Below are 13380 nucleotides of genomic sequence, written 5' to 3'. Positions count from 1 at the left end.
GCAGCAGACACATCTCTAGAACAACTGTTAAGAGGAGACTGTGTGAATCAGGTCCTTCATGGTAGAATATCTGCTAGGAAACCACTGCTAAGGACAGGCAACAAGCAGAAGAGACTTGTTTGGGCTAAAGAACACAAGGAATGGACATTAGACCAATGGAAATCTGTGCTTTGGTCTGATGAGTCCAAATTTGAGATCTTTGGTTCCAACCACCGTGTCTTTGTGTGACGCAGAAAAGGTGAACCTGGCCTCCACAGTCACCGGACCTGAACCCAATCGAGATGGTTTGGGGTGAGCTGGACCGCAGAGTGAAGGCAAAAGGGCCAACAAGTGGGAACAAGTGGGAACTCCTTCAAGACTGTTGGAAGACCATTTCAGATGACTACCTCTTGAAGCTCATCAACAGAATGCCAAGAGTGTGCAAAGCAGTAATCAAAGCAAAAGGTGGCTACTTTGAAGAACCTAGAATATGACATATTTTCAGTTGTTTCACACTTTTTTGTTATGTATATAATTCCACATGTGTTAATTCATAGTTTTGATGCCTTCAGTGTGAATCTACAATTTCCATAGTCATGAAAATAGAGAAAACTCTTTGATTGAGAAGGTGTGTCCAAACTTTTGGTCTGTACTGTATATATATATATATATATATATATATATATATATATATTTATTTAGATTCCTACATTTACTTATTCCTACATCAGCCAAAAATATAATTCAATACCAATAAGATGGAAGGCTTTATTATTCCAGTGCAAGCTGTGCCAACCAATTTGGTCTGGCCTGTACTGTATATCAGAAGTATGATTATTTATATATATATGTATATATATATATATATATATATATATATATATATGTACACACAAAGGAAAAATGGCGGCACTGGCTGCACTAGGAGAAAAACGGGTGCACGCTCCTGGGGAATCGACCTTACCCTAACCAATATATCCAGAAAAAGGACGGCACTCCAGCAGGATGAAAGTGAAAAGCTTCTTTTAATCGACCATACGGTGCAACGTTTCGGCTCAACTGAGCCTTTCTCTTGAGAAAGGCTCAGTTGAGCCGAAACGTTGCACCGTATGGTCTATTAAAAGAAGCTTTTCACTTTCATCCTGCTGGAGTGCCGTCCTTTTTCTGGATATATATATATATATATATATATATATTTTGCAATTACACATTTATTTTGTGCAATACATTTTTTTATAATTAAAAAAACAATATAAATCTAATTTAACCTCTATTTCTGAAATAGTTTGTGGCGGGATTTGAACTCATAGCTTCTGTACCATAGCTCAGAGCTTTAACTACTACACTATATACGGTAGCTGCTTAGCCAGTCACTTAAAAAAAAATAATAATAATCTGAATCATCTACTGTATAGGTCTCAGTAGAAGTACAGTACATTAGAAGTCTCATATTTTTTTTTTTTTAAGTAACTGGTTATGTAGCTATTATAGCTGAGTGATAAAGTGCCTTGCCTCTAATGCAAAAGATCACAAGTTCAAATCCTGGCAGAAACTTTTCTGTAATACAGGCTAAATTAGATTTAAATACACTGGGGTGTTCCAAGCACTGACGTATATGGACCTAGCTATATATTGAGTCAGAGCAGGGACTCCTAAGCCATGGACTCACACTAAGGGATTCCATCACTGTACAGCGATCTTCTGCATAGAAATAGAGGCTAAGTTAGATTTAAATACACTGACTCGAGCACACGCGGTGTTCGGCCGAACTCTATGATGTGTCGAGCATAGCGATGCTCCACGCTAATGTCCATATGATGTTAAATGAAAATACTTGAACCTGAGATACAAAATGCAATATAGAAAACGCTTTAAACTAGAATGGGTGGACAGGAACAGCCATTTATCTAAATGGAAGAAATAAATGCTGGGACAACACATGTAGAAATCCGAGTCTCCCTTCCTTCTGGTATTCATGTCCCCACCTACTGGATTCCTTGGTTGAACTTGATGGACTTATTTGTTTTTTTCAACCGTATTAACTATGTAATTTTTTTGAAGCTGTTGCAAAAAAGTTTCAAATCCTCACTTGCTGGTGGATGGTATAAGAAAGTATAGTCTCTAGACAGCTTTAAATATATTAACTATGCTACAACTTTTCATGAATTTGGCACACACAATGGTGGAGATTTATCAAAACAGCTGGAAATGAAAACTGGTGTAGTTTCCCATAGCAACCAATCAAATCCCACCTTTCATTTTTCGCAGCTCCTTTGGAAAATGAAAGATGGAATCTGATTGGTTGCTATGGGCAACTAAGCCAGTTCTACTTTACACCAGTTTTGATAAATTTACCCCAGTTTGTCTGAACCAGTGAGGAAAAGTCTAAAATAAAAAAAGATACATTCCTCTCTTCGAGCAGAGCTTTTCAGAGCTGAAGGGGCACATCACTCAATGGAATGCTTATGCCCCTATGTTTTAGCAAAATAAAACTAACACTTCAGTTAGATGGATCACCCATAAATAGGTTCATCAGAAAGTATCTTGCTGCTGGGTGCCCAACCAATTATCACTAATCTGTAGGGGATCTAGCTGCAAGTGTTCAATTTTCTGCAGTGCCAACACAGGGGGACATGAATCATTACATGCTACCCACTGAAATCTTTCTCTCTCACTGCTAAATAATTAAAATGGAAAATCTCCATTCACCTTAACTTCTGTTGACTTAAAGTAGCATCAGTCTTCATACCATATGGTGCATAATGTATTATATTTGTTTACTTCCCAGACAGATGTCACATTTCCCAAACTAACATTTTGTCTATGCTGTCATATGGCATACAGTGCTGCAATTACATGCCATCAAGATCTCTGCAGGTGGTACTGCATTATATCAATGCTTGATAATGTATTGCTGAAGCACTGCTAGAAGCTGATACCATCTGGTTGGTATATGGTATATGAATAGTCTAACCTAACAAAACATAACATAGCCTCACTACACGTGTTTCATAGTAGTTCATCCCATCTTATCGCATGTGAAGGTGAAGGAAAAATACGGACTTGCCTAGCAGTGATATCCCAGAAGGCATTGCTTTAATTTAGCTCCAGTCATTATCCTCTCCCGTCTTGCTCCAAAAATGAAGAATATTTATCAACCTCCAGCTGCTTAAATGTTCCCAGATAGCTCGATGTTAATAATTTGCTTGTAATGCACATTGAAATTCCTGATTTTAAGCCTTTACATTAGCAATAATCTACAATTATATTAAAAGCTGCTGGTTTGTCAAAGTAAGCCCTTCGGATGTGACAAGTTGCATTGACATTTTCTTTAAAATGTACTCAAGACATGTGACTTTCCAGGACTATAAATGTAGGGTTTCATTTAGTTCACATAAAAAGCCACAAAGCTGAAAAGTATACGATTTATTACTTTGGAAAACCAAGCAACGTTGTTGAGCAGTATTAGGTTTTATTGTAGACCATCATTCTTCATAATAATAAAGTACCCTGCTGAGGTACTCCTGCATCAGCATTTATAGGTTTCTATTGAATTTTCCATCATCATTAAAACAGTCTGTTTGTAAAGTGAAATGTTGATCTGATAATAAGGGGTTGCTATGTGTTCTACAAGTGTCTGAGAGAGCTTATGACTCATATTTGTATTGTATGAAACTGGCAATAATAAGAATCTGTCACTGGTTCTGCAAATCCCACTTTGACAAAAATTGTAGCTTAATGTCATTTATACTTTAAACTTTCAAATGTATTGTGTTAAAGCTATGTAAAAGATTATTGTTTTTGAAAACATTTTTTTAAATTTAACAAAGAACAGTACAGAATGCAATAAACTGTGAAAAAGATCTTGGACATGATGCATGTGTGAAAGTAGGCCATGCTGTAATGGGTAAGCATAGACCTCGTTTTCGGCCCTGCTGGAATGTGGACTCTTCACGCTGTGGTCAATTCAGTTAGTCCGATAGAAATCACTTCTCTATATTTGTCTATTTTGGTTGTGAATGTACAGTACAGTGCAGTAACTTATTATCAATGAAGTATAATAATGAGAGAAACTGGAAAGTCTACTGTATTTAACAGGTATCTAGTGAACCAGTGGTCTTTGGTGTTATCGATAATTAATTCTAAAAAGTTGCACATGTATAAGAAGATTGAATTTATATATGAAACAAAGCATGGGAAATATATGAGCGTTATGTCTGGTTGTATAAGGACTTAGATACATAACTATCTATCTCTATAGAAAAGTCTCATGTCACCCACCATCTTCCTCGGCCATGCACGGACGCCCCGGACTGGGGAGCAATCATAAGTAAACAGTGAGGAAAATGAAGCAGACAGGCCAGGAATAAAATCCAATATCTTTATTGTTTTCCTTTAAAATCTATAGGCTGACCGGACATGCCACGATCTACGCAATTCGACTAGGTGTCTTAATCATGACCAAGATGCCTAGTCGAAACGTGTAGACCGTTGCATGTCCGGTTAGCCTATGGCTTTGAAAGGAAAATAATAAAGATATTGGATTTTATTCCTGGCGTGTCTGCTGGATTTTCCTCGCTGTTTGCTTATGTATCTCTATGATACTCCAATATCACATTAAGGCACACAGAGATTTTTTTTTCATGGATTCAAAAGAAATAGGTGTGAAAAAAAGTATCAAGTTCAATTATATGCCATTTTATTGAAGCATTATAGCTTATGAGAATTGCTTCTAGGCTAGAATACAGTTGTGTATGGTAGCATATACACCACAAAACTTGAGGGTGGCATTTATCAAGAATGGCATTTTACATGGCGGTCGTAATCTCTCTCCACTTGCATCTGATGCAATGCAATTATTAAGAAGTGCATACCTTTTAATGTTTGTGTCACATCTTTGCCTGTCCATGCGACAAAGTGCAGATCTACACTAGCAAAGAAGCTGGTATAGACTTACTTTATAAACAATGCCATGTCATAGATTATGCCACTCCACACCCCCTGGCACTTTGAAAAGTGGCGAGAGGTGTCTGAAACCCTGCAAAAGTCACACAATTTTGCACCTCTACAGCGTGCACCAAACTTTGCAACTTTTGGCACCAGTTTTCTGGCAGACAGGGGATGAGAAATGTCCTCGTGAATGCTTACAGCTTTGTAGTAAGGTGTCCCAGAGCAACTCCTTGGCTGCAGTTAACCTTCATACATATTCTTTCTTTTCTGCATGAGGCTTCCATTAGCATTCTGACAGTATTATTAACAGTATAAATATTTCAACATGACTAGCAATATAATCTTTATCCTATATATTAGATTTGTTATATAGGTGGCAGCTGCCGTGTAAAGACTCTTACATGAAGATCATAAGGCTAGCATTATATAGGTCCTGGCATACTTGTAGGTGTTACTTTGACATTAACCAACTACCTAAACATTATTGCAATACACGCCTTTATGGTAATAGTGTTCTCTAATACTAGTATCCTGTTTCAGCAGGATAATGTGCCCTGTAAATCTGCAAAACATGTTCAGGATTGGTCTGACGAGCATGACACAGATTTCAAAGCAGGGGTGTTGCTATAGGGAAAGCAGGGGGAGTGGCTGCTTTGAGGGCCACCCAGGAGGAGGACTAAAATATATTATTGTCAGGGCCCCCTCAACAGTATTATCAAATTACATTATGTACAGAAACACTATAAGAAATGGATTGAGCGGATTCCGGCCTCATCTGAGAGACCGATCTTGACTAGCCACAGGAGTGGGGGTTGCACAGGAAGAGGGGGTTGCCTCTGTTTCAAAGTGTTGACTTGACGTCCAAATTCTCAGAATCACCAACTGATCAGGCATCTATAGAATGTGCTGGAAAAGCAAGACTGATCCATGCAAGTTCTAGTCCACAACTTAGAAGACTTAAAAGGAATGTACAATGTACAATTTTTCTACTAATTAAAAGCGGATAAGGAAATGTATTCTTTTATTCGAATCTGATTTTATTTTCTTATTGTAGAAATTTTTATTTTTATTTTATATTCTGTACATAATTATGGAGAGAACCATCATGGACAGGAGTGGACTCATTGACTGCTATGGGAGACTCTTCAAGACATGCTTTGTGACCTGCGAACTGGAATAGGAAGTTGTGACCTAAGGGAATGATAAATGGTGGATCCTGTATTATCTACACTGAGTTTTTATCTTTTATTGCCTGTAATGATAATTAGATGATTGCTAATGATTGATAATGAGTGATTTATGCAAGGCAGAAAAAGTCATCCTATCATTAAAGGGAATGTGTCATCAGAAAATTACCTTATTGTTTAAATCATGTTTATATGTTTAAAATGTTTTTTTAAAGAATTTTGATGACAATTCCCATGTCAATATCTATAGTTAAATAAAAACATAAAATCCTGCAGTTTTCACACTGGCCACTAGGCCTAATAATAGGTGCCACGTCTTTGTCTGTACAGATTACTTAACTTTTTACTGAAATTGCCTGCTTATCTGTCATACTAATTCTGACAGTAATGATATCACTTCTGTGTAAAGATAAGACGGGATCCATCAATCCCAATAGGTGATTGTCAAAGCTTATCTTTCCTTGTACAATGACCTCTGCACAGGTCACATAGCATGCCTAGAAAACTCTCTCATAGAAATCAAAAAAGTCCCCTCCAGACCAATGTGTTTATGGCTCATGTGGCTTCCATAAAGCAATTTTCTTAATGCTTCTCAAATGCTTTTAAGAACATATCAAGCAAGATGGCCGCCTCCATAATCATGTTCAGGAAACTGAATAAATAAACCTGCATTCAGAAAATAAAAACATTAGAAAAAATATCTGTTGCTATTTAGTTTTAACTGGCAAAAAAAATGGTGATACGAAACGAATTCTCAAGTCGCTTTAAGTCGTCAGTTAGAAAAATGCAGGATTTTATAATAAAAAAAAATATATATATATACATATTGACATGTAACATTTAAAACACCAAACAATATTTTAAATATGTTTAACATAAAGTTTGATTTGAACAATAGGTAAGACACATAACCAGTGGACAGGTGTTGTTTTTAGAAGGAAGCAGCTACGTTTTTCTAATCCTAGCCATTCTCTTCAAAAGAACTACTGCTAGCATCTTGGTGCCAAGACACCTTCAAAGACTCTTGTAGAAAGTCAGAGGTGAAATGAACAGTGTTAGGGTGATTGTTTTGATGTTATGGTTGATTAAAGTATGCATATGCATACAGTATATATTTTTTATTGGTTCATATGGTCAAAATGTCCCAAAACCAAATTTGTTGCATGCCTTGCCTATTAAATGGTCTTTTCATAAAGACATAGAAATATTCCTGTACACTGCATACTCACCTAAACACTGTAACAATAAACATTCATAAAACGACGAGTACAAGCATATTAATTGTATGTGGAAGAAACACAAAAGAAGTCAGAAACCTCAGTCATGTATAACTATATGATAAATTATAAACTTCCATTGATGCATATTTTATCACAGCACACGTCTTATTTGATCTAAAGATTCTGAACTTGTCACCAGGGACTATGGGACTAAAAGAATTTGTCACAATTTCTTTTATGTTTTTTCCATCACTGACACTGTTCTGATTGCAATTAACATCTTTTACAATGAAACATAAGTTAACTGTCACATTAACATGTAAGAGAAGTGAAGATCAGTCAGTTTCCTAAGTTTTTCTTATGAAGTTTGAAGGGCATACTAAGTGCTGAAGTCATGGATTTGCCTACCATAAGAACTGAGCCAAAAAGGACACTTTATTCTATGTACTCTATATACTCCATCATATTTATACTAGAACATAATAAAGATGTTCACAGTTTTTCCTTCATTTATTTTCTTGAAGTGAACACACTATGGTCGCAATCATTCTAATTATGAGCAGATATTATGAGCAATGAGGCTGGACTGTGTTATTTGTCAATGTAATTTTTATGCATTATGTAGCAAATACTATTATTCTACCATGCCCTGAATGAAAGCAAAATTATACATATTTTTATAGTTTTTTTAGCCTCAACCCGAGGCCGATATTCCATACAGAAGCCTCTTTACATAGCCTCATCTGCCTTCAGACCGAGGCAACACCCAGAGGTCAGGACAGAGGAGGCAGAAGAAAGCCCAATAATTTTAAATTCTACAGACAACTGGGAAAAAAACACACAAAAAACCACAAAAATTTTATTCTTACCTCTTTTATGTTATCTAGACATTGACTTCTTCGTTCTTTGATGTTTTAACCTTTTTCACACTTTTGCCTGCAAAATAAATTAAACAGTGACAGTTAAAAAGTCATTGGCACTTGTCAATTTACTTATCCTCTATTTTCTCACCATTCCTACTATCATTCCGTAACATTTGCTCCAGTGAATCACTGATCTATATTTGTGTGTCTGTCATTTCTCCACCTTCTGTCATCAAGTCAAATGGAGCCTGATTCAGTGTGATGGATAGTAAGCTTGAGAGGCTTACAACTAGCTGCCCTTTTACCTGCCATACCGACATGCATAAGCACACTGTATTATCAATCAACCAATACTAATTAAAGCCTAAGTACTGTATCAGTGTATTTTCGGTAGATATCATCAGGAAGGTCACAGACAGCACATTTGAAGATACAAATGCATATTTATTGTGCATCCAAAGGCATTGCTCTAGTCATGACCCTAATACTAGAAATAAAAAGTGACAGCCTTAGCATCACCGTGCAGGACACTTCACTGCATGGAACATGATAGTCAAGACTAAGTTATTAATTTTACTCATGCATAGTATTGAGTGAACCCGAACTGTAAAGTCGTACCGAACTTTAAAATTTTTGGTACCCGGACCCGAACCCGAACTTTGCCGGAAAAGTTTGGGTTTGAGTTTGGTGTTTGGGCATTTCATAAAGCTTGTTGAAAGGCTGCAGGGCAGCCAATCAACAAGCTTTTAAGCTGTGTGCCCTTAGAATCCATCACAGCCATGCCTACTAATGGCATGGCTGTGATTGGCTGGTGCATCATGTGACCCAGCCTCTATATAAGCTGGATCACGTGTAGCACCGCCCATCAGCTCTGAGTAGTGAAGGGACAGGAAGCAGGCAGCTGACGTGAGGGACAGTGTTAGTGCAATTTTTTGGTGGGTGCAAAACATCATCTTTGCTCCCCTGACACAGAAAGCTAATCATAAATCTGGCTGTTAATTCTGTGGGTGACCTACAGCAATTTTTTTGTGGGTGCAATGCAACATTGTACTTTGTACCCCATACACACAATTATAATAGTTAATCCGTCTGTTAGTTAGGTGCACGTCATATGCCCATTTATTGTGTGAAGTACACCTGCACTGCATACGTGACAGGGAAATATATATAGTTTATCCGTTAGTTAGGTGCACATCATATACCCATTTATTGCATAAAAGTACACCTGCACTGCATATGTCACATGGAAATGTATATATTTAATCTGTCTGTTAGTTAGGTGCACATCATATACCCATTTATTGAGTGAAGTACACCTGCACTGCATACGTGACAGGGAAAATATATATATTTAATCCACCTATTAGTTAGGTGTACGTCATATACCCATTTATTGCATGAAGTACACCTGCACTGCATACGTGACAGGGAAATTGATATAGTTAATCCGTCTGTTAGTTAGGTGCATGTCATATACCCATTTATTGAGTGAAGTACACCTGCACTGCATACATCACAAGGAAATTTATATAGTTAATCAGTCTGTTAGTTAGGTGCGTGTTATATACCCATTTATTGCGTTAAGTACTAGTGTTGAGCGGCATGTCCCATATTCGAATTCGCGAAATTTCGCGAATATTCGAAAGAATATTCGTAAAATATTCGCGAATATTCGAATTCGTTATTATTTCGCATATGCGATAATTCGAATTTTCGCATCGCATAATACATATTATGAGATGCAAAATTCGCATGTGCGCTAATGAAATCGCCTTACGAAGATTCGCAACTCAATTCAATCACTAATGTAAGAATGCAAAGCCCTTTGCCTCTGTTCTGGGACAAGTGCTGATATTCGCCTGTGCGCTAATAAAATCGCCTTACAAAGATTCGCGCCTCAATCACTTTCTAGGCAATGTGAGTAAGATCTGAGCTTTTGGACTTTTGGGAATCAATCGAGATACAGTGGGGGGTGATGACTGTAGTTGACAGAGTACAGATCAATGTAATCTGTAAGGTGGAAACTAAAATAAAAAATACGAATATTCGTAAATCGAATTTTACGAAGTTCGAAGTATTCGCGAATATGGTGCTATACTATATGAATGCACATGCACAGGCCTTTGCCTCTCTGTTCTGGGGACAAGTGTAGATATTCGCATGTGCGCTAATAAAATCGCCTTACGAAGATTCGCAACTCAATTCAATCACTAATTTATGAATCATACATTAGTGATTGAATTGAGTTGCGAATCTTCGCAAGGCGATTTTATTAGCGCACATGCGAATATCTACACTTGAATACTTCGAACTTCGTAAAATTCGATTTACGAATATTCGTATTTTTTATTTTAGTTTCCACCTTACAGATTACATTGATTTGTACTCTGTCAACTACTGTCATCACCCCCCACTGTTTCTCGATTGATTCACAAAAGTCCAAAAGCTCAGATCTTACTCACATTGCCTAGAAAGTGATTGAGGCGCGAATCTTTGTAAGGCGATTTTATTAGCGCACAGGCGAATATCGGCACTTGTCCCAGAACAGAGGCAAAGGGCTTTGCATTCATACATTAGTGAATTGAGTTGCGAATCTTCGTAAGGCGATTTTATTAGCGCACATGCGAATATCTACACTTGTCCCCAGAACAGAGGCAAAGGCCTGTGCATGTGCATTCATATAGTATAGCACCATATTCGCGAATATTTCGAACTTCGTAAAATTCGATTTACGAATATTCGTATTTCTTTATTTTAGTTTCCACCTTACAGATTACATTGATCTGTACTCTGTCAACTACTGTCATCACCCCCCACTGTATCTCGATTGATTCACAAAAGTCCAAAAGCTCAGATCTTACTCACATTGCCTAGAAAGTGATTGAGGCGCGAATATTCGTAAGGCGATTTTATTAGCGCACAGGCGAATATCGGCACTTGTCCCAGAACAGAGGCAAAGGCTTTGCATTCATACAGTATGAATGCAAAGCCCTTTGCCTCTGTTCTGGGACAAGTGCCGATATTCGCCTGTGCGCTAATAAAATCGCCTTACAAAGATTTGCGCCTCAATCACTTTCTAGGCAATGTGAGTAAGATCTGAGCTTTTGAACTTTTGGGAATCAATCGAGAAACAGTGGGGGGTGATGACAGTAGTTGACAGAGTACAAATCAATGTAATCTGTAAGGTGGAAACTAAAAAAAAAAATACGAATATTCGTAAATCGAATTTTACGAAGTTCGAAGTATTCGCGAATATGGTGCTATACTATATGAATGCACATGCACAGGCCTTTGCCTCTGTTCTGGGGACAAGTGTAGATATTCGCATGTGCGCTAATAAAATCGCCTTACGAAGATTCGCAACTCAATTCACTAATGTATGAATGCAAAGCACTTTGCCTCTGTTCTGGGATAAGTGCCGATATTCGCATTTGCGCTAATAAAATCGCCTTACGAAGATTCGCGCCTCAATCACTTTCTAGGCAATGTGAGTAAGATCTGAGCTTTTGGACCTTTGGGAAACAATCAATTATATGTGTACTGTAATTTTGTGGAAAAAAAAACAAAAAAAACCAAAAAAAAAAGAATATTCGTTTTTACGAATATATAGCACTATATTCGAAATATTCGCGAAATCGCGAAGTTGCGATATTCGCGAAAAAAATTTGCTTTTCGAATATTCGCGCTCAACACTATTAAGTACACCTGCACTGCATACGTGACAGGGAAATTGATATAGTTAATCCATCTGTTAGTTAGGTGCATGTCATATACTCATTTATTGAGTGAAGTATACCTACACTGCATACATCACAAGGAAATTTATATAGTTAATCAGTCTGTTAGTTAGGTGCGTGTCATATACCCATTTATTGTGTAAAGTACACCTGCACTGCATACGTAACAGGGAAATCGATATAGTTAATCTGTTAGTTAGGTGCACGTCATATACCCATTTATTGGGTCAAGTACACCTGCGCTACATATGTGACAGGGAAATTGATATAGTTAACCCGTCTGTTAGTTAGGGGCAAGTCATATACGCATTTATTGCGTGAAGTATATCTGCACTGCATACGTGACAGGGAAATTTATATAGTGAATCCAGTCTGTTAGGTGCACGTCAAATACCCATTTATTGCGTGAAGTACACCTGCACTGCATACGTGACAGGGAAATTGATATATTTAATCTATCTGTTAGTTTGGTGCATGTCATATACCCATTTATTGCGTGAAGTATGCCTGCACTGCATACGTGACAGGGAAAATAATATAGTTAATCCGTCTGTTAGTTAGGTGCACGTCATATACCCATTTATTGCGTGAAGTACACCTGCACTACATACCGGACAGGGAAATTGATATAGTTAATCAGTCTGTTAGTTAGGTGCACGGCATATACCCATTTATTGCAGTGAAGTACACCTGCACTGCATACATGACAGAGAAAATAATATAGTTAATCTGTCTGTTAGTTCAGTGTGTGACCTCAAAGAGTGAAGAGACCATCAAATAAGGGACGTGGCCCTGGTCGTGGTGCTGCTTAGGTTCCTGGAGTTCCTGTTGCAGGGAGAGAACGTGGTCGATCGGTGCCAGCTGCACGCCCAAATTAAACACCTTCCTCAGGAGCACGTAGGTGACAGAACGTTCAGCGTTATTTTGTAGGCCCAAATACCAGTGTACGAATGGTGAGAAGTAGAGGCAGTAGTAGATTGGGTGGCTGACAGTGCCTCCAGTTCCTTCACATTGTCTCCCACCCAGTCCCCTGCTGAAAGCGCAGAATTGGCACCTACAGCTCATGGGCATCTGTCCTTCAAATCACCCCCTTGCAAATCTGCCAAGCAGTCTGAGCCCCAAGTCATGCAGCCGTCTCTTATGCTTTTTGATAACTCTGCTGGCAGGGTTTCTGAGGGCCGTCCTCATGGCCCGGCTCCAGAAGTGGAAGAGATTGAGTGCACTGATGCCCAACCACTTATGCTTTAGGATGTGGACATGGAAGGACCACCGCAGCACATCTCTGATGATGACAAAACACAGGTTCCAACTGCTGCGGCTTTCTGCAGTGTGCATACTGGCAAGGAGGGCAGGGGTGAAGAGTGGGTGGAAGATGATGTGGAGGATGATGAGGTCTTAGACCCCACATGGAATCAAGGTCATGATAGTGACGTCTGCAGTTCGG

The sequence above is a fragment of the Bufo gargarizans genome, chromosome 5 (genome assembly GCF_014858855.1).
Source record: "Bufo gargarizans isolate SCDJY-AF-19 chromosome 5, ASM1485885v1, whole genome shotgun sequence".
Taxonomy (NCBI): Eukaryota; Metazoa; Chordata; class Amphibia; order Anura; family Bufonidae; genus Bufo; species Bufo gargarizans.
The sequence above is the reverse complement of the archived record's forward strand: the minus strand, read 5'-3'. Positions refer to the sequence as shown.